The 18,310-nt window shown below is 47.6% G+C and overlaps 1 protein-coding gene across 3 annotated transcripts in view; it reads left to right on the forward strand.

Annotated features, from left to right (window-relative positions):
- KCNA3 (potassium voltage-gated channel subfamily A member 3) overlaps positions 1 to 14,266 on the forward strand; it is an 81,555-nt gene extending 67,289 nt beyond the window's left edge. Inside the window, exons 2-3 of one of the 3 annotated variants that reach the window (XM_055138525.1) lie at positions 12,980 to 13,167; positions 14,049 to 14,266. The gene's annotated coding sequence lies outside the window, so the exon portion shown is untranslated. Of the gene's footprint in view, positions 1 to 12,979; positions 13,168 to 14,048 lie in introns of those variants that run through there. The other 2 variants (XM_055138526.1, XM_055138527.1) reach the window with 2 other exon arrangements.
- The last annotated feature ends 4,044 nt before the right edge of the window (positions 14,267 to 18,310 follow it).

Below are 18,310 nucleotides of genomic sequence, written 5' to 3' on the forward strand. Positions count from 1 at the left end.
CGTCGTCCCGGCTCAGCCCCTCAGTGTGTAGGGTGAGTGTTGCCATCTGCTGGTAGGGTCTGGCATGGACACCCCGTCTTGATGTTTATGGGACTCGCCCGCTACACTAGGGACAGGGGTGTTGGTGGGAGAGTGAGCAGCGGGACATGGGGACACTGGCATTCTCCAATCCTTCCTCATTTTGAAAAGCGCAATTTCCTTGCACTTTCAATGGCCACTTTTTACCTGGCGCTTAAGCACAGTGTTTAGTAAAGACTAAGGCACTTGGGGTGTGTGTATATTGAACTCAGATATATTTTTAATAATGATAAATAACTATGGCTGGACATCTACCATAAACTAGCTGCTTAGCTATTTTAGCTAAATTATTCTTGGTGAGAATCCTGTGATGAGGCTATTGCTGCCTTTCAATGGAAGAGGGAAGGGAGCCGGTGAGCACTGAGTGATGGTTCCTGCAGTGGGTGGGATCTACCTTCTTGAAGCTAACAGCCTGGAAGAAACAGATTTTATACAACTAATAACCACAGCCATCATTAATTGAATTAACTAAAACGAAGGAAAAGTTCACAATGCTCCCAGACAGGAACTAACTTTTGTGTCTGAGACCTTCCTCCAGCCTGACTTACCTACCACTGCATTAACGAGACAGCTCACTAGACTTTTCTTCTTCAGCTTTTACCTCGGCTTTTACCTTTAGATTCCAGTACACCATTGTATACATTCCCCTTCCCTCTCCCTAATTAATGCCTCTCTGCCATTGTTATTTCTTTCTATCCACAAGCATCGCTGGTGAATGAATGAATTCATGGTCACATTTACATTATGAGCATATGTCACTGAACCTCTGTGGATCAAATACTTGGTGTTTATAAGGATGTGCTTCTTGCTTTCAAATATCTCACACTTTAGAGAATATAAACATATTAGAGAGTTGAGCAACAGACAGTTAAAATACTCAAAGAAGGAGAAAACCACTGTCCTTCAGGGAGATATGGGTCAGAGTCATTTTTCAGGACAATCTGTGAATATCAGCAGCATCTGGACAAATTCATACCATCACTCAGGCCCTTTCCTCTTTGATAAAAGGCCCCCAGTAGACTCTCCACCCATGTTGTGTCAGAACGTTATTAATTCAATTTCCTGGCTTAATGAGACTTGCTCAATTTCAGTAATGAAATTGCATTTCCCAGTCAAGCGGCTCCAAAACTTGGTGGCTATTGGGATCACCTGGGGATCTTTAAAAATCACAGTTGCCAGGATCCCTGATTTAAAACAGACATTCTCATTTAATTAATCTGAGATGCAAACTAGATACCAGGAATTTAAAAAGCGGCCACAAGAGATTCCAGTGTGCCTGAAGCCAGGCTGGGCAAGCACCAGAGATTCTCATGGAGCTGACTTGAGGGTGGGGGCAGTATGAGGGGCAAATAGAATTAAATGTGAGTGCAAGGGAGGCAGATGACCCCCTACAGCCAGAGACTTCCTCCTGAGTTTGAAGGCAAGGCCTAGAGTCCTAGGGGGATCAGCCACACTGGCATTATGGCAAGCAAGTGTGAAGTTGTGTTAGCTTGTTCGACAATCAATTAGCATCCATTTTGTGCTGACTTTGAGCACAAGTCAGCTCATCTAACTCTCTCTAAAATCTCAAAATGGATCTAAATTATATGCACGGGTCTTGTATAATTGAGGATAAATATGGGGAGTCCAGGATACCACAGTATCCTTTCAAGTCCAACTTTTCTTGTCCAGTTCGAGGTTAGAGGGCCAACCCATAAGAGGAGACAGAGGCCACAGGAAGTAAACAAGGGTGGAAGAGACAGCCACGGAGGGAAACACTCCCCTAAAGAGAGAGCCAGAAAAAAACACATGGAGACTGTTACATGTTACATGCCAGGCATGGGTCAGGTTCCCAGAAATAGGCCTGGCTGAATAAGGCGGGTCTCTGCTCTCAGACTCCATGGACACAGAAGGGCAGAGTGTTTCTCTCTCTCTCTCTGTCACTTAACATCTGGGAGTGAATCCTGCCTCCAACTAGAAACCAGAGCTGGAGAAAGAGAGAGATCAACTCTGATGACTGGTAGATTCTTTGCAGCAAACCTAAAGATGAGTGAGGTTTTCAAGACAAACATGGAAGAAGAGGAAAGCTTTTTATGTCTCCTCTACTTTTTTAGACTCTGTCCCATTTCCATCTCTTTCGCAAAGTCCATGGATCCAAACTGAGATACCAGCTCCAGACAGGAGACACCCAATGTGAAGAGCAAACATGGAGGTGCTTCTCAGCCTCTGCCTGATGCACGCCCACAGAGCTCTGCCTGCACCTCATCTTTTCCCTGTCTCAGGGATTGTGTGCAAACTGCAATGGATGAAAGCCCCCCAACAACCACCTTCACCCCATCCATCATTCCCTTCCCTGGGAATCAGCAATGGACTTTTTGTCTCTGGTCTAGTATCTATATCTTATTGAATTCAAAAATGGAAAAACTCAAATGGACCAAGAGTTGTCTCTCTAAAAATAAATGCTTGTCTCAATGCCTACCACTTTCAACACCTCATCCTCATTCTTGTTCTTTCTCCTGGGTGGGGGGTCACACTTGGCACATTCAGAGGCTACTCCTGACACTGTGCTCAGGAATCACTCCTGACAGTACTCTCTCTCCATCTCCATGCTGGTTATTTCACTTCCTGTCCATCTCCAGGGAGTCTCTGTCTCCCTCACATCCTTCCCCACCCAAGCCTGGAACTCACACTTTCTATAAATTAAGATATCCTTTAAATGCCTCTGGTTTTATTTTTGTTTCTCTCCCACTTCTTCCCTGCATCCCCCCTTAAGGGAGCTAACACTGTAGAATTGAAACTTGAGGCACAGAGTCAGGATACCCCATCAAACCCCACTGATTGTGGGAATGGCATGCCCAGGTAAGAGTGTGCATGTACGTGTATGCATGTATGCGTGTGTGCACATACATGTATGCATGTATGCGTGTGTGTGTGAGAAAGAGAGAGAGAGTGATAGTGAGAGAGAGAGAGAAAGAAGCTCATAGTGAACTTTAAAAATAAGTTTTAGAGAGGGCAGACATAGAAAGATTGCACTCATTTGTGGAATATAAAGTAACAGAATGGAAGACTAACACCCAAGAATAGTAGAGATAAGGACCAGGAAGATTACTCCACAGCTTAGAAGGCAGCTGGGGGAAAAGGCAGTTCAGCTATAGAAGGGATCACCAAGTAAAGGGTGCTAGGAGGACCCACTCAGGATGGGAGACGCACGCTGAAAGTAGACTATAGACCAAACATGATGGTCACTTAATATCTCTATTGCAAACACAATACCCAAAAGGAGAGAGAGCAAAAAGGAATGCCCTGCCACAGAGGCAGGGCAGGGTGGGGGTACGGGATGGGGTGGTGGGAAGGATACTGGGACCCTTAGTGGTGGAAAATGGGCACAGGTGGAGGGATGGGCACTCGATCATTGTATGACTGAAACGCAAGCACGAAACTTTGTAAGTCTGTACCTCACTGTACCTCATGGTACAGTAAGTAACTGCACTTCATGGTGATTCAATAACAAAAATAGATAGATAGATAGATAGATAGATAGATAGATAGATAGATAGATAGATAGATAGATAGATAGATAGATAGAAAGATAGATAAAACTAAGTTTTCTGCTCAGGGTTGGGAGAGAGCTCAGTGGAAGAGCACTCACCTAACTAATGGGTGAATGTCCCTGAGCTCAACTGCTACCACCACATGGCCCTAAGCATAGCTGGGAGTGGCCCCTGTTTAAAACAGTAGGTTTAGCTGTGGTTTTGAGCAGTACTTTTCACACAGATCCCAAATAAAGGTAATAGAGCCAGAGGCAGATCTCTCTGAGCAAGTCTCTCTCCCTGCGGGATCCCCCAGATAACCCCAATTATTAGCTGCAGCCACCACACTCTTCCACTTCCTTCCAGAACTTCCTTGTGCATATATAAATATGCAAATATCTATATTTAACACCTCTGACTTTTGTACTCCAAAGTTAGCAGTCTAAACATGGCTGTTTTTATTTTGGGTTTTGCTTTGCTTACTTATTGTGTATGCACAGAGGTTTGGATGCTGGGTTTCGGGGAGAAGGCTCCCCAGGTAGTGCTGGGAGGTCAAGGGCCCCTCCTGACAGTACTTAGCCTATCAGGATAATATTGGGCAGGAAGCCAGAGGGGGCATTGCTGCTCAGGGCCTGCAATGCCGGGGGCCACCAGAGCCACATGGAAAATGCTCAGAAGTTCATGTGATGTAAGCTATACCATCTCCCCAGTCCTAAGAGGTTTGTAGGGGAGTGTCTATATCAAAACATAAAGACACTGCTCACTGCCTCCCCCATTTCTCTCCCATTTGTTGATCTGTGATGACTAAACCTACATATTTAGTGAGGAAGCATTCACTTTCCCGGCCTAGGTATTCTCAAACCTAGTTGTGGGACTCACTAAGAGTCTTACACTTCTGTTGCCATGCCATGTGCTAAAATTTGCACTCCCTGAGCAGAGTCAAGAGGCAGGGCTTAGCATAGTGAGCTCTGGGGTTGGGGTTGCGGTGTCAAATTCCTGGCTTCCACTTGCCAGGCAGGTGTTTTTGCTGCTGAGCACCCCCAGCTCCCCTTGATCTTTTATGCAGCAGCATTGTATTCCATGATTGATCATCCAGTCATGTATTTTACCAGCCTCCTAGTAATGGAAACCTGTGCAGTCATTAGTAATTACAGATCATTCTACAATGAATGATCTAGTTTCTATGTTAGTTTTATATATTACAGCATGTACATTGGAGAAACTCCTTAAAATGGGATTGCTGGGTCAAATGATCAATGCACTTATAACTTTGAAAACAATTGCCAAATTTCCCTCCATGGCAGTTGAGGAACAATCCCACAAACTATATGGATAAGAGTGACTGTTTCTTCAGAGCCCAAAAAACCAAGCATATGGTTCAACTTCTGAATTTTTGTTGAATTATTAAGTGAGGGAAAATGACATCTTTGTATTGTCCTAATCACAATCACGAATCATGAAACCCCATTGATCATGGATTTCTCGAGCGGGCTCAGTAACATCTCCATCCGTCCTATCCCTGAGATTTTAGAAGCCTCTCTCCACTCGGCCTTCCCAGCGATGCCAATGCCACATTGGAGGCTCTTTCAGGGTCAGGGGAATGAGATCCAGCTTGTTACTGGCTTTAGCATATGAATACAAATACACCGTGGGAAGCTTGCCAGGCTGTCCCATGTGGGCAGGAAACTCTTAGCAGCTTGCTAGTTTCTCCCAGAGGGTAGAAGTAGGTTATAAGATATAAGCTTCTGGGAGCTTGCTTTTAAGTCTCTGGATGTTGGCCGTTGATGGGATTACACACACCTGGGTTCCTCTGCCGATACCTTCATGCGTGAGGCTTGTCCAAATGTGTGGAGAGGGGCCTTGAGCATGACAATGGCTAGGTTCCAGTGGTCTTCGGCCGCTGGGAGCTCTGCTCAGGGCAGGGAGGGAAGCTGGAGTCCATCCCCTCCGAGGGGCCCCGGGGAAGAGAGCCAGGCGTTCGGGCAAGAGACTCTCCTGAGGACTGAACCCAGTACTCGACATATTGAAGAAGACAGGTGATCCGTCACTGACTCATACCCTCGACCTTTGAATGTGCCTTTCATTTGCATGTTCTGATGATTAAAGGTGTCAAGTATCTGCTTGTGTGCTTAGTAGTCATTTGTGCTTGTTACTTAGGGAGATGTCCATCTCTAACTCTTGTTCATGCTTTTTTTCTTTTTGGGTCACACCCAGCAGTGCACAGGGGTTACTCTTGGCTCTGCACTCAGGAATTACTCCTGGCGGTGCTGGGGGACCATATGGGATGCTGGGAATGGAACCCAGGTCGGTCTCATGCAAGGCAAACACCCTACCCACTGTGCTATCGCTCCAGCCCCATTGTTAATGCTTTTGTTTAAATAGAAACAACAGGTTTATAACACAAAAACACCTTGGAGATATTACACATGCCTTCCTCCCTATGCTAATCATACCTTGCTTTAGATTAAAGTAGGGTCTTTCACTTTAATATTTAAAGATCATCATAAGGCTATTCACTGGCCTAATTTTAATATTGTCATATCTCAGAGGATAAGAAGACCTGAGGCAAGAAAGAAAGATGTGGGAAATACCAGACAGTGGTCAAGACACATGTATATTCCAATGAAATCTGCCATCTGGGCACAGTTTATGGTTCCCCCAAACAATTGCAAGAGTAATATAAAAGATCACAGAACACCTTAACTGTGCAGATCATAATGAGGTTTGAACTAATGCAATAATTTCCAAAATGTGAGAAAGAATCATGAAGTGAACTCCCGCTGCTGGGACAATAGCAGCGACAGACTTATTCTATGATAGGTTTCCATAAACACTCCATTTGTAAAAGCATAACATCTGTGAAGCATGATGAAGTGAAATGCAGTGAAACAAGCTGTGACTGTTTTAAGTGTTTTGCCCATTTTATAAGTTGGACTCTTTTTCTTCTCTTTTATTGAGTCTTAGAAATTGTATGTTTGGTATATAAGCCCATTTTTACATATGAGATTTGCAAATATTTTCTCTCACTTTGGATCTACCCACTTTGGATCTTTTCCTTTTCTTTTTTTTTTAATAGTTTATTTTTAATTAGTGAGTCAACGTGAGGGTACAGTTACAGATTTATACATTTTTGTGCTCATGTTTCCCTCATACAAAGTTCAAGAACCCATCCCTTCAGCAGTGCCCATTCTCCACCACAAATAAACCCAGCATCTCCCCCCCCACCCCACCCTGCCACTGTGGCAGGGTATTCCCTTTTGTTCTCTCTAATTAGGTGTTGTGGTTTGCAATAAAGGTGTTGAGTGGCCATTGTGTTCAGGCTCTAGTCTATATTCAGCACGCATCACCCTCCCCCTACTTGGCCTCCAACCACATTTTACTTGATGTTCCCTTCTCTATCTGAGTTGCCCTCTCGCCAGAATGTGAGGCCAGCTTCCAAGCCATGGAGTCAACCTCCTGGTACTTATTTCTACTATTTTTGGGTGTTAGACTCCTACTCTGTTATTCTATATACCACAGATGAGTGCAATCTTTCTATGTCTGTCTCTCTCTTTCTGACTCATTTCACTTAGCATGATACTTTCCATGCTGATCCACATATATGCAAAGTTCATGACCTCATTTTTTCTAACAGCTGCATAGTATTCCATTGTGTAGATGTACCAAAGCTTCTTCAACCAGTCATCTGTTCTAGGGCACTCGGGTTTTTTCAAGATTCTGGCTATTGTAAATAGTGCTGCGATGAACATATAAGTGCAGATGTCATTTCGACTGTACTTTTTTCTTCTCTGGGATATATTCCCAGCAGTGGTATTGCTGGGTCAAATGGGAGCTCAATTTCTAATTTTTTGAGAAGCGTCCATATTGTTTTCCAAAAGGGCTGAACCAGTCGGCATTCCCACCAGCAGTGTAGAAGGGTTCCTTTCTCCCCACATCCTCTCCAACAGTGGTTGCTTTTGTTCTTTTGGATGTGTGCCATTCTCTGTGGTGTGAGGTGGTATCTCATGGTTGTTTTGATCTGCATCTCCCTGATGATTAGTGATGTAGAGCACTTTTTCATGTGCCTTTTGGCCATTCGTATCTCTTCCTTGGAAAAGTTTCTGTTCATTTCTTCACCCCATTTTCTGATGGGGTTGGGTGTTTTCTTCTTGTAGAGTTCCACCAGTGCTTTATATATCCTTGATATCAACCCCTTATCTGATGGGTATTGGATAAATATCCTTTCCCATTCTGTTGATTGTCTTTGTATTCTGGTCACTGTATATTTTGCGGTGCAGAAGCTTTTTAGTTTAATATAGTCCCGTTTATCTCTGTTTCCAATTGGTTGGCCAGTTGCATGTCATCTTTGAAGATACCTTTATCTTCAATATCATGGAGGGTTTTGCCGACCTTGTCTTCATTTTTTCAATTTCCTGGAAAAGCTTGAATAGAACTGGCAACAGGTCTTCTTTAAATGTTTGGAAGAATTTGCCAGTGAATCCATCTGGACCTGGGCTTTTGTTTTTGGGGAGATTTTTGATTACAGTTTCAATTTACTTAATATTAATGGGTCTATTCAGGTATTCCAAGTCTTCTTTGTTCAGTCTTGGGAGATTATAGGAATCAAGGAATTCATCCATTTCTTTTAGGTTCTCTTGTTTTGTGGCATATAGATCTTCAAAGCAGTCTCTGATGATCTTTTGAATCTTATTGGTTTCTGTGGTATGACTAATTTTTTATTATTTCTATTTAATGTATTAGGGAATGTTCTTGCATATGGACATAATTATACAATTGTTCCAATACTACTAGTTGACAAGACTATCATTGCTACCATGAATTGCCTTTGCAAAAGAGTACAGATATATGTGAGCCAATTTCTGGACTTTCTTTTCTAATCAATTGATCTATTTGTCTATCCTGACATCACTCCTACTCTGTCATGATTACTGGAACACTATAAAATTTTGGGATCAGGTGGCTTTAACCCTTTGTTCTTCTTTCTCAGAGTTATTCTGAGTATCCTCTGTCCTTTGTGTTCCCATTTGAATAAATTTGTCAATTTCTACTTAAAATTATTTTGGGATTTTGATTTGTGATTGTATTGAGTGTAGAGAGAGATTGAGGGAGAGATTCCATCTTAACAACACTGAGCTTTCCAACCTTAGAATATTGCTTAGTATATTGCTAAGAAATGTACCAACCTTAGTATATTGCTCTATTTATCTAGGTCTTTGATTCTGCCTGTGATGTTTCATAGTTCTAACATATAGATCTTTAACATGTTCTGTCAGATTTTGTCTCTGCATAGTGAGTACATATTTTACTACAATTGTCAACAACAATGGCTTTTACCCTTCCCAGTTGGTCGGAGAAGTACGGAGGGAATAGAGTCCATCCGTGGCTCCCTTCTGGTTGTTTTCTGTTCAACATCAAGGCACTCCCTGGTTCTGGTGCCCTCCCCAGCCTGCACTGAAACAAATCAAGCAGGACTGTGGTCTTTGCTATTTGCTATTAAGCCTTCTGCTTTTACTGAAAAACTTGCTGAACAGGGGGCTTTCATCCTCTACAGATCAAGAGAGCCCCCTGCAGACTAAACTCCTAGATTTCAGAGCCAGCCTGGCTAGGCGTGGAGCAAGTGCACCTCAGAACCACCCCACTTGTTCTGTTCAGCCATTTTATTTTTTCATGAATAAACGTGAGTCAAGGTGTTTTCTATCTGACCAATCTCTAGAGTCCTCCATGATTATTTTGGACAAGGTTGTCCAGTTTAATGTTATTTTTGGATGAGAGAATTTGCCTCTCCCTTCTAGCACAGCTGTAAAACCCTCACACCATTGTTTTCCATGGCATTATTATTCTACTGTACTTATTAGTTTATGTTCCAGCTATACCTGCATTTTATTGGGGTTAGGAAATGTGCTGCCTGAGAGGGCCTACTCATGCACTTTTGATGCAAACTTGTAATATATATACATATACATATATAAAATATATGCATATACATATTAAGCTGATGTATCCTTATTCACTCAACAAAGAACAGGGTTCTAAGATGTGGGACTTCACATAACAAAACAATTTCCTGGCCAGAGCTGGTGGCCACCCTGAGAAATCCTGGAGACAGTATCCCAGTGGTGCAACTGAGGGGCTTTCATGAATTTTGTTTTGGAAAGCCACACCTTCACTGGTGACAAAGCCATGCAGGTGGCAAATCACATGGTCAGGTCTTGCTCAGGTTGAAGTTTCTCCCTTTGCTGGGGCAGCCTGAAGCTTCGCATGCAAATCAGAAAACGCTGACCCTTTGCAGTGTTCACCTGCTCCCGCCAAGAGACTCTCATCACTACACAGTAAATATGTTTTGCAGACAAATGATCTCACATATTACAGCAGCTAAGGTTGTGGGGAGAGGCTCTTAGCAAATGGAATTTGGAAAGACCCCAAAGCCAATCGTGTAGAGGGTGGGAAGGATGTGTCCAGCGGACTGACCACCCCTACTCCAGGTATCCAGATTTCTGTGTCACCTCTGCAGCTACAGCCTCTGCTCAGACTCTCTGCGGACTAAGTCTGCAATCACCCCCTCACTCATTCCACAACCCACCCAGCCTGCTGCTGCCTGAGCAGCCTTTCTGAGCCACTGAGAAGATGTGGGGGTACTGCACTCAGGGGACAAAGTTTGCTCAAGATACCAGGAAGATGGACTCTACATAAGTAAGACTTGGGACAGGGTCAAGGTGCTGAGCCCTGAGTTCCACACTGGCTGCTGGGTGTGCCCAGAAATGGTGAGGGAACCTCTGAGAAGCCTCTAGAACTAATTGTCAGGCTGCAAAACTGAGTTAGTGCCTGAGATGCCCTGTAGGCTGGAGGGGTGAAGGGATGAAGGGACAGGTGCGTGAGGTTGGAGCTGGCAGAAACCAGAGAGGTTAAGTTTGACCTGGTGACAACTCTGCTCAAGTCTCTGTCTCTCTGTCTGTCTCTCCCCCGCCCAACACACACACATACACATATACATATTCACTCTCCAGAAAGCCACACAACTCACACCTGCCATAGTCTATTCACCTATTACCCAAGGGCAGGAGAACTGGCCCACAGTTGGAAGCTTGCCACAAGATGAGGGAGAGGGCAGTTAGGGTAGAGAAGGGGCCACTACAACAATGATAGTGGAAATGATCACTCTGAACAAAAATTGAGTGCTGAGAATAGATAAAAGGGACAAATATGATAACCTTTCAGTACCTTATTGCAAATCATAATGCCCCAAAGAGAAAGCACAAGAGAGAGAAGAAAAGTGCCTGTTGTAGGGCAGATTGGGGGTGTGGAGGGAGGGGGGAGGGTGGAGAACTGAGGACATTGGTAGTGGGAAATGTAAACTGGTGAAGGGAGGAGTGTTGGAACATTGTATGACCTAAACCAAATCGTGAACAACTTTGTAATTTGAATCTCACGATGACTTAACTTCAAAAAAATAATAATAAAATTGCTGTGAAAAATAAGAAAAATGGCATTTAAAAAGCAGTCTGTTTTTCACCGGAGCTCATGCTGCCCTGAGGGGTCGGAGGAGGCGAGGAAAGGTGCTTGGGTGCTTTGCTAGGCAGAAGGGAGCTTCCCAAAGGTCCATTCCTGGGTTCTGTATCTAGAGTGGGGGAGGGATTACTGTCCCCAGGTGTCTGGAAGTGCTGGTCTCCTGCAGCTCAGCCAGAAGCAGGAGATGCCACCGAAACCTCTCAACCTCCCAGGGGGCCCTCACCTGGCCCTTTGGTAAAAAGCCTTGGGGCCTCTGCAGCAGGCGGATGAGGCGATGCGGGTTCAGAGCTGGGAGGATGCGCCTTCACTGCGTAGCCGCCCGCGCCTGGCGCCCAGGGCGGCGGGTGGAGGCGCTGCCGCAGCCGCTGCCGCAGTGTCTGGGCCCTCTGGTGGCCGCAGCCTGCTCCTGGCCCTTCTCTGCGGCGGGTTCCCCCTCTGCTAGGTCCAGGCGCCTGGAGCGGGAGATCTCCCAGCGAGGAGGCACCCAGAGAGCTTAAGTCAAGCTATTAAGCTATAGTTCCCGGCTGGTTGTTAAGTGCTGCCTCCGTGCCTGGGTCAGGGTTTTAAACAGGCTGTATCACACATTCATTCCGTTATCCCAGGCGTCTCCAAGCAAGCCCCAGCGAGCACAGACCCTAAAAAGGAAGAAGCAAGTCAGGAGAATGTGAGGAAGAAAGTTCTCCCAGGAAGGGGTGCGGGGTGGTCAGGGCAGAGATCTGCCGCAGGGACCCACCGGCCGGGTTTGAGGCCCCGCCGGGAGGCAGCTGGCCTGGCAGAATGAGTGTGGGCGGTGCTGGAAATGAGGTCAGAAAGGTTTCCAGGGCACAGATGGTGCAGAGCCAGGGAAGTACCAGCTTCAGCACTATGGGCTTGGACAACCTCAGGTTTAGGATAAAAGTATGACCCACCTCATCTGCAGACTTTTAAAAATCATCCGGGTTATTTCAGTATCTGTATTGCAAGCCATAATGCCCAAAAGAAAAGAGAGAGAGGAGAAAAGTGCCTGCAATAGAGGCAGGCTGGAGGAGGGAAACTGGGGACATTGGTGGTGGGAAATGTACACTGGTGAAGAAACGGGTATTGGAACATTGTATGACTCAAACACAATAATGAACAACTTTGTAACTGTGTATCTTGAGATAGTTCGCTTAAAACATAAATGAATTAACAACCCTAAATCATCCTGGTTATTACTGGGCCTGGGTCAGGGCAAGGAGATCCCTTGGGTGGTCCTGTGAGAGGCAGCTCACCAGGGCGGGGCTTGCTTCCTGAGGAGCTGAGCCAGCAGACTCAAAATAATACAGTTTCACACTCAGACAATGAGTTGGGGGTGGTATCACTTACAGTCTTGAGAGAGTGTGAGAGGGCAGGGGGTGCAGGGATGAGAATTCCCTTTTGGGCGCACCAAGTATGAGCTGCCTACAGACTCATCACTGCTACTTAAGCAGTGCTGGGGAAGCCGCACTCCTTCGGTTTTCTCAAATGCTTAGTCAGTCACCGTGATTTGCAATACTGTTAATAATAGATTTTCCGGAGGCAGAGAGATAACACAGTGGGTAAAGCACTTGCCTGGCTTGCAACGGTTCCAGGTTCAAATCCCCAGCACTACATATGGTCTCCTGAGCACTGCCAGGAGGGTCCCCCCTGAGCACAGAGCCAGGAGGAAGCACTGCCAAAAATCAAAACAGAAAGAACAAATAACAGATTTTCAAGCGTACAATGTTCCAACTCAACACCCACCACCAGTGTCAGCTTTCCTGCACCCAGGTCCCAAGGTCCCCTCCTACCTACCACCCCACCCCTTCAGTAAACTTGAAGTTTTTTCAGTATTATAGTTGACTCAAAGTTTGAAATAGCATGTGGTTTTGCTGTCTCCACCACCAAAGTGCCCAAGGCCCTCTGCCAGTGTTGGTCCAGTACCTCCATCGGCTTATCATGCCCCACCTGGTCCTTCTCCGAAGAGGCCACTTCAAGGTCCCCAGTGGGCAGCACACCCAGAGTGATGGGAACCCATGGGTGTCTGGATGTCCCTGGTCTGTGTCTGCAGCCAGCAGCTGGGATTCTGGCTCCCCAGGTAAGAAGCCGAAAGAGGAAAGATAATATTTTAGCACAAGTGATCAGTTTGCTCTCTGGGTGGAGGGACAAGGATGCTGTGAACCCCATCATGGCAGACAGGACCCTCGTTCTGTGGCTGTGAGTCCTAGTGTCTCCACCACATGGTCACCAGTGGCCAAGCTCCTGGGACAGTTGAGAACTCACCCCCCACACACACACACACACATGAGGCCCTGTAGAGACGGGCCAGCCCCGTGCTGCCCCACCCCCTGATCCTTGCTCAGCTCAGATTATCCCACCTGGCCAGCCCTGCCCACACCCTCCTGGGGGGGCACCTCCCTGGGGACCACACCCAGATCCCGGTTCACATTCCTAGGCCACAGTCCAGGCTTCCATGCAGACCAGGGGGAGAGCAGAAATGAGTGAGCTTAGAACCCATGAGACTTCCAGGAAGGATTCTGCAGTCAGATGTCACCTCTCTGTCTTCTTGTGTTGAGTTGCAGCCCCTGCTATTGGTCCAGCTCTGATCCAGGGTCTGCAGGGCATTGGGAGAGGACAAGGGACCAACCGAAGTAAGGGCAGGGCCTTGTGTTGGGGTCCTGACTCTTAGGCCCCTCGCCCCACAGCTCTCCCCCTCCTCTTCCTTCCTTTCCAGTATGTGTCTGTAGAGATGTCCACCTACTTTTCAGCTATCCACATGCTCCCCATGTACCACCTCCCTCCCAGGTCCATCTCCCTGAGCCCCAAGCCAGCATTGCTGTTTACTTGGTGAAGGGGGCATGCTGTCTTGTGCCAGAGCAGCCATTACACTGGCCCCCCAAGCTCCTTGCTAGTCCCAGGTCTGACTGTGTGTGCTCTCTCTGGGCCCTGGGTGACTCTCTGTCGGGATTCTGCTTTCAGGTCTCATGGCTGCCTCCTCTCTGCCCCATCAGGCCCCATCAGAAGCACCTCCTGATGAATAAGAGAATAAGAGAAGCACCTCCTGATGAATAAGAGAATAAGAGAAGCACCTCCTGATGAATAAGAGAATAAGAGAAGGAATTATTCATCCTCCTCCTCCTTACATGCTGCTTGCATCTCCCTGGAACTGCACGCTGCAAACCCTACTGCTTCCCTGTCTTCAAGGAACCCCTCACAGTTCCCTCTCCTTTCTGGACCACACAAAGCAGACCCCTCAGCCTGACCTTCCCTGGCCATCCACCCCCTCAAACTTTGCTCCATCCCTCCCGGAGGACTGTGCACTCGGGGTCCTGGGGCAGAGGGGCCCCAGCCTGCCTTGATCCAGTCCTTCCTTCCTTCCTGTGCTCTTTCCTGAAGGGCTATTTCACAAACATGTACTGAGCACTGTCCCTGTACTCCAGGAACTGGCAAGCCAGCAAGAAACAAAATCTCCCCCTTCCCCCACTTACATGTGTACCATCATCATGAGGGCAGGATTCAGACAATGGTGACAGATGGGATGTTCATTATTGAGGAGGATGGGGGGTCTCACAGTGGTGATAGAAGCAGCTGAACAAGATATACAGCTGAAGGTATAGATGCTGGATTTGCTCTTTCTTAAGAGCCTTGGGGCAGGGATTGAGTAGGTGAACAAGAAGGTGGGAATGTAGTTTTCCTGTACAGAAAGCCAGGCCCTTAGCTCAACAGCCCTTTCCTTTGGGGGTCTTTGAACATTCTCCAGAAAGAGACTTCTATTCCAGGCCACCCCATTCGTTATGAGGCCTTTTATTTTCTTTATTTGCTTTTTTTTAATGGGGGGTGCAGTGATTGGACCACACCCAGCAGTACTCAGAGCTTACTTCTGGTGGGGCTGGGAACCATATGAAGTACCCAGGAGTTAACCAGAGCATGCAAGACAAGTGCCTAAACCCCTTGACTCAAACCCAACTCCACCTGCTGTTCTCTCTCTGTCTCTGTCTCTGTCTCTGTCTCTCTCTCTCTCTCTCTATCACACACACACACACACACACACACACACACACACACACGCAATGAACCAGCTCCCTTTTCTCCAGCACTCTTCTGCTTGACTGAGAGCTAAGCCTGTACACCTGCTTTGGATTACAGTCACATGTTGACAACTCCACCCCACCCTCCAGCAAGAGGCTGTGGTGGGCTGGCTTGGCTCCAAGAATGTGCCAGACTCCGAGTGTCCATGCCCTGAGCACCTGGATCCGGGGTTCTAACCACTGAATCAGACTCTTGGTTCAGCTCCACCTGCCACCAAACCTCTTTCTTGCCAGTGATGGGCAAGTGAGATCACTGGCTTTAGGACTTCACCCACAAGCCTCTCATCTTATGTCTTTGTAGCGGGGTAAGAGCTCATGTTCAGAAGTTTCCCTGGTCACAGTTGCCTGTGTGGTAGAGTCACTCTGGTCCTCGTTTAAGGGCCCGCTGCATGCCTCTGCATATTCAGGACACCTTCTTGGCTGTCTACCCATGAGCCCCCTTTCTCGGGCAGGACAGTTAGTGAACTTCCCAAGGGCCATCAGGGAAGGAAATAACGTCCATTTCAGCCACCAGACCTGCCACCATGACTATGACCATGGTCAAGGGCCAGTCGGCAGCTGCAGACCCAGTCCCTCATCTCCCATGAGAAGCATGCCTGGGGCCAGGCTGCAAACATCTCTTTCTGTTTGAGTCCACATCTGGACAAGGAGACCCCTAAAAGCTGGACCCCCTGACAGTCCTGAGGATGCTGGGGCTCAGAGTGCAGAGACCTTCTCTAGGGAATGCAGGATCCCGATTTTAAAAAGTCTTTGTCTAGGCCCAGAGGGTCCCAAGAAGTACTGTACCACATCCCTAAGGCCTTTTGGGGTGGGCTGCCCCCCCACCCCCCTGGGCAGCACTTTCCCTGGACACCTCCCTGCAGTTCTCCCAGTTGACCTCTAGGTGGCACTGTTGAATGAGCCTGGAATTTCAGGGGACAAAACCGCTTCCAAAGACTCTGTTGGGAGTGTGCAAGGAGGGGGCGTCCACCCAGTCCCCCTCACTGACTCTCCAATTAAGTGTCCCAATTAAGTGCCCCAAGACCCCGGCCCATCTCCTCATTGCCTTCCCATGACCTCTGACCTCCTCTATTCTGTCTCTCCCTTTCTCCCAAGACAGGTCATTGTAGCCTCATCACGCAGGACCCCAGACCCTGCTACCTCTATCTACAGACCAGGTCCTGTTCCAGTCATCAAACACATCTTGGCTCTCGCGTCTTTCCCTTCCATCCGTGCTTCATTCTCCTGGTTTTACCTCCCCCAGCACCCTGGGGAAGGTCACAGCTGCAGAGCACGGGGCAGAGAGACCCCTACCCCCTCCTCATTCTTCAGAGTCTCCCTGGGCCCCTGAGTCTGTGGAATGCCCTGCAGAGTCCCAGATGCCACTTTGCATCTCACTGAACCCTCTCACTGTGGTGTCAATCCGTCTTCTCTCTGTAGGCCTCCGAATAAAAGCCTTCCCAAGATCCCCTTGTAATGACCCTCCTTGCATTCCGAGAACATCATTAAGATGCATTGAGCATCAGGTTTGCACTGTTTGAAATTTTATAGAATTCATTTTCAGAGTGATTTGGCAGCTCTGAAATTCCTCTCTTCCCTTTTCAACAGTGAGATGGGGGGTGGAGGGGTGACGGAGAGGGAGGGCTGACTGGGGGATCCAAGAGGCTGGACTTCAATCCCAGCTCCCCCACCCCTTTTAGGGCCCCGTGACCTTGAGGAGGTCACACTCCCCCTGGGCTCTGCATATCCTGCTGTGAAAATCTCAGTGGGGACCCAGAAACATAGAAGCTGACAAGTGCCAGGGGCTCCTCGGCCAATGTGAGACCACCCATAGCTTATCCCCTGTGAAGGTGAAAAAAATCATCATGGAAAATGGGGGTGGTAGAGGGGGGTACAGATTCTACATTTTTTCAGGTGAGAAAACTGAGGCCCAAAGAGGGAGAATGACCTTCCCAAGGTCACATGCCCTATATCACTGGGTTGCAGAGCTGGGCCTAGAACGGCCAGGTCGTTAGCCTTTCTGTGCTGGCAAGTCGTGTCTCTGTTGCTCTGTTCTCCTTCTCCAGCTTTCTCCAAATGCAAAGGGGGGCAGGGGAGTGTAGGTGCAGGGGAAGAAGACACTGGGGTCTAACACCTGAGTCCCACATTCACTCCACTAACAGGTCCCCACCTCTGGCCAACTGAGGTCCAAGGCTGCCCCTGGGGACCCTGTACATGAGGCACTTTTAATACTCAAACGATTTCAGCAGATAAGAGGGTGATATCGAGTCTCATGCCCCATGAATTAAAAGATTTGGGACAAAAGTTGGAATTTGGGGCCAGAGCGATAGTACAGTAGGTAGGGTGCTCTCCTTGCACACGACTGACCCAAGTTCAATCCCAGGCATCCCATATAGGAGTCCCCCAAGCACTTCCAGGAAAAAATTCCTGAATCCAGAGCCAGGAGTAACCACAGAGCACTGCTGGGTGTGGCTCCTACTCCCAAACATGTTTTGAAAATAATGTTTTCACAAGTTAGAACTCTTGGTCTGTATCTTAAACTCTGTTGAGTACTGGTCTCTGAGGGGCAGGAGGTGGGGCGAGGGTGGGGGAGAGGAAGGAATGGGGGCTTTAGAGCTGGGGGAGTGGGGACACTCTGCTTTCTGGCCTCCCCAGGGAGAGTAAGACTCTGTAGATCAGGCTTCAGGGAGGATGATTCCAGCAACAAAATCAGGCCAAATGTAGCCCTGTCCAGGGCGAAAGAGTCGCTCCTTGTGTGCAGGAAACTGAGTTTCTCAGCACCAAACACAAACAAACGAACAAGAAGCTTTGTCCAAAGTCCAAACTCTGTCCAAACTCTGTCCAAGCTCTGTCCATGGCGGGAGGCAACGCGCCTTGGGTCCTGAAGGAGCTTCAGGAGCCCAAGTCAGTCCAAGGCCTGGAGGGCTTAAAGCGTGGAAGGATGAGCAGACAAGAGCAAAGCTCCGCCCCAGGCTTCCAGACACCCAACTCAGGAACATAGAGAGGTTAAATGCCTGTGTTCTGGGCCAGAGCCCTGCCATGGTCTTGCCCAGCTGTGCCAGTTGCAGCATATGACCTAATCCGTGAAGCAGAGAGGGGACCCCACCACAGTCATCCTTACCCTCTGCTCATCACTGCGGTGAGGGGCTGCCTGAGCTAGCTCAGGACTAGCTG

Source organism: Sorex araneus, chromosome 5 (genome assembly GCF_027595985.1).
Source record: "Sorex araneus isolate mSorAra2 chromosome 5, mSorAra2.pri, whole genome shotgun sequence".
NCBI classification, from domain to species: Eukaryota; Metazoa; Chordata; class Mammalia; order Eulipotyphla; family Soricidae; genus Sorex; species Sorex araneus.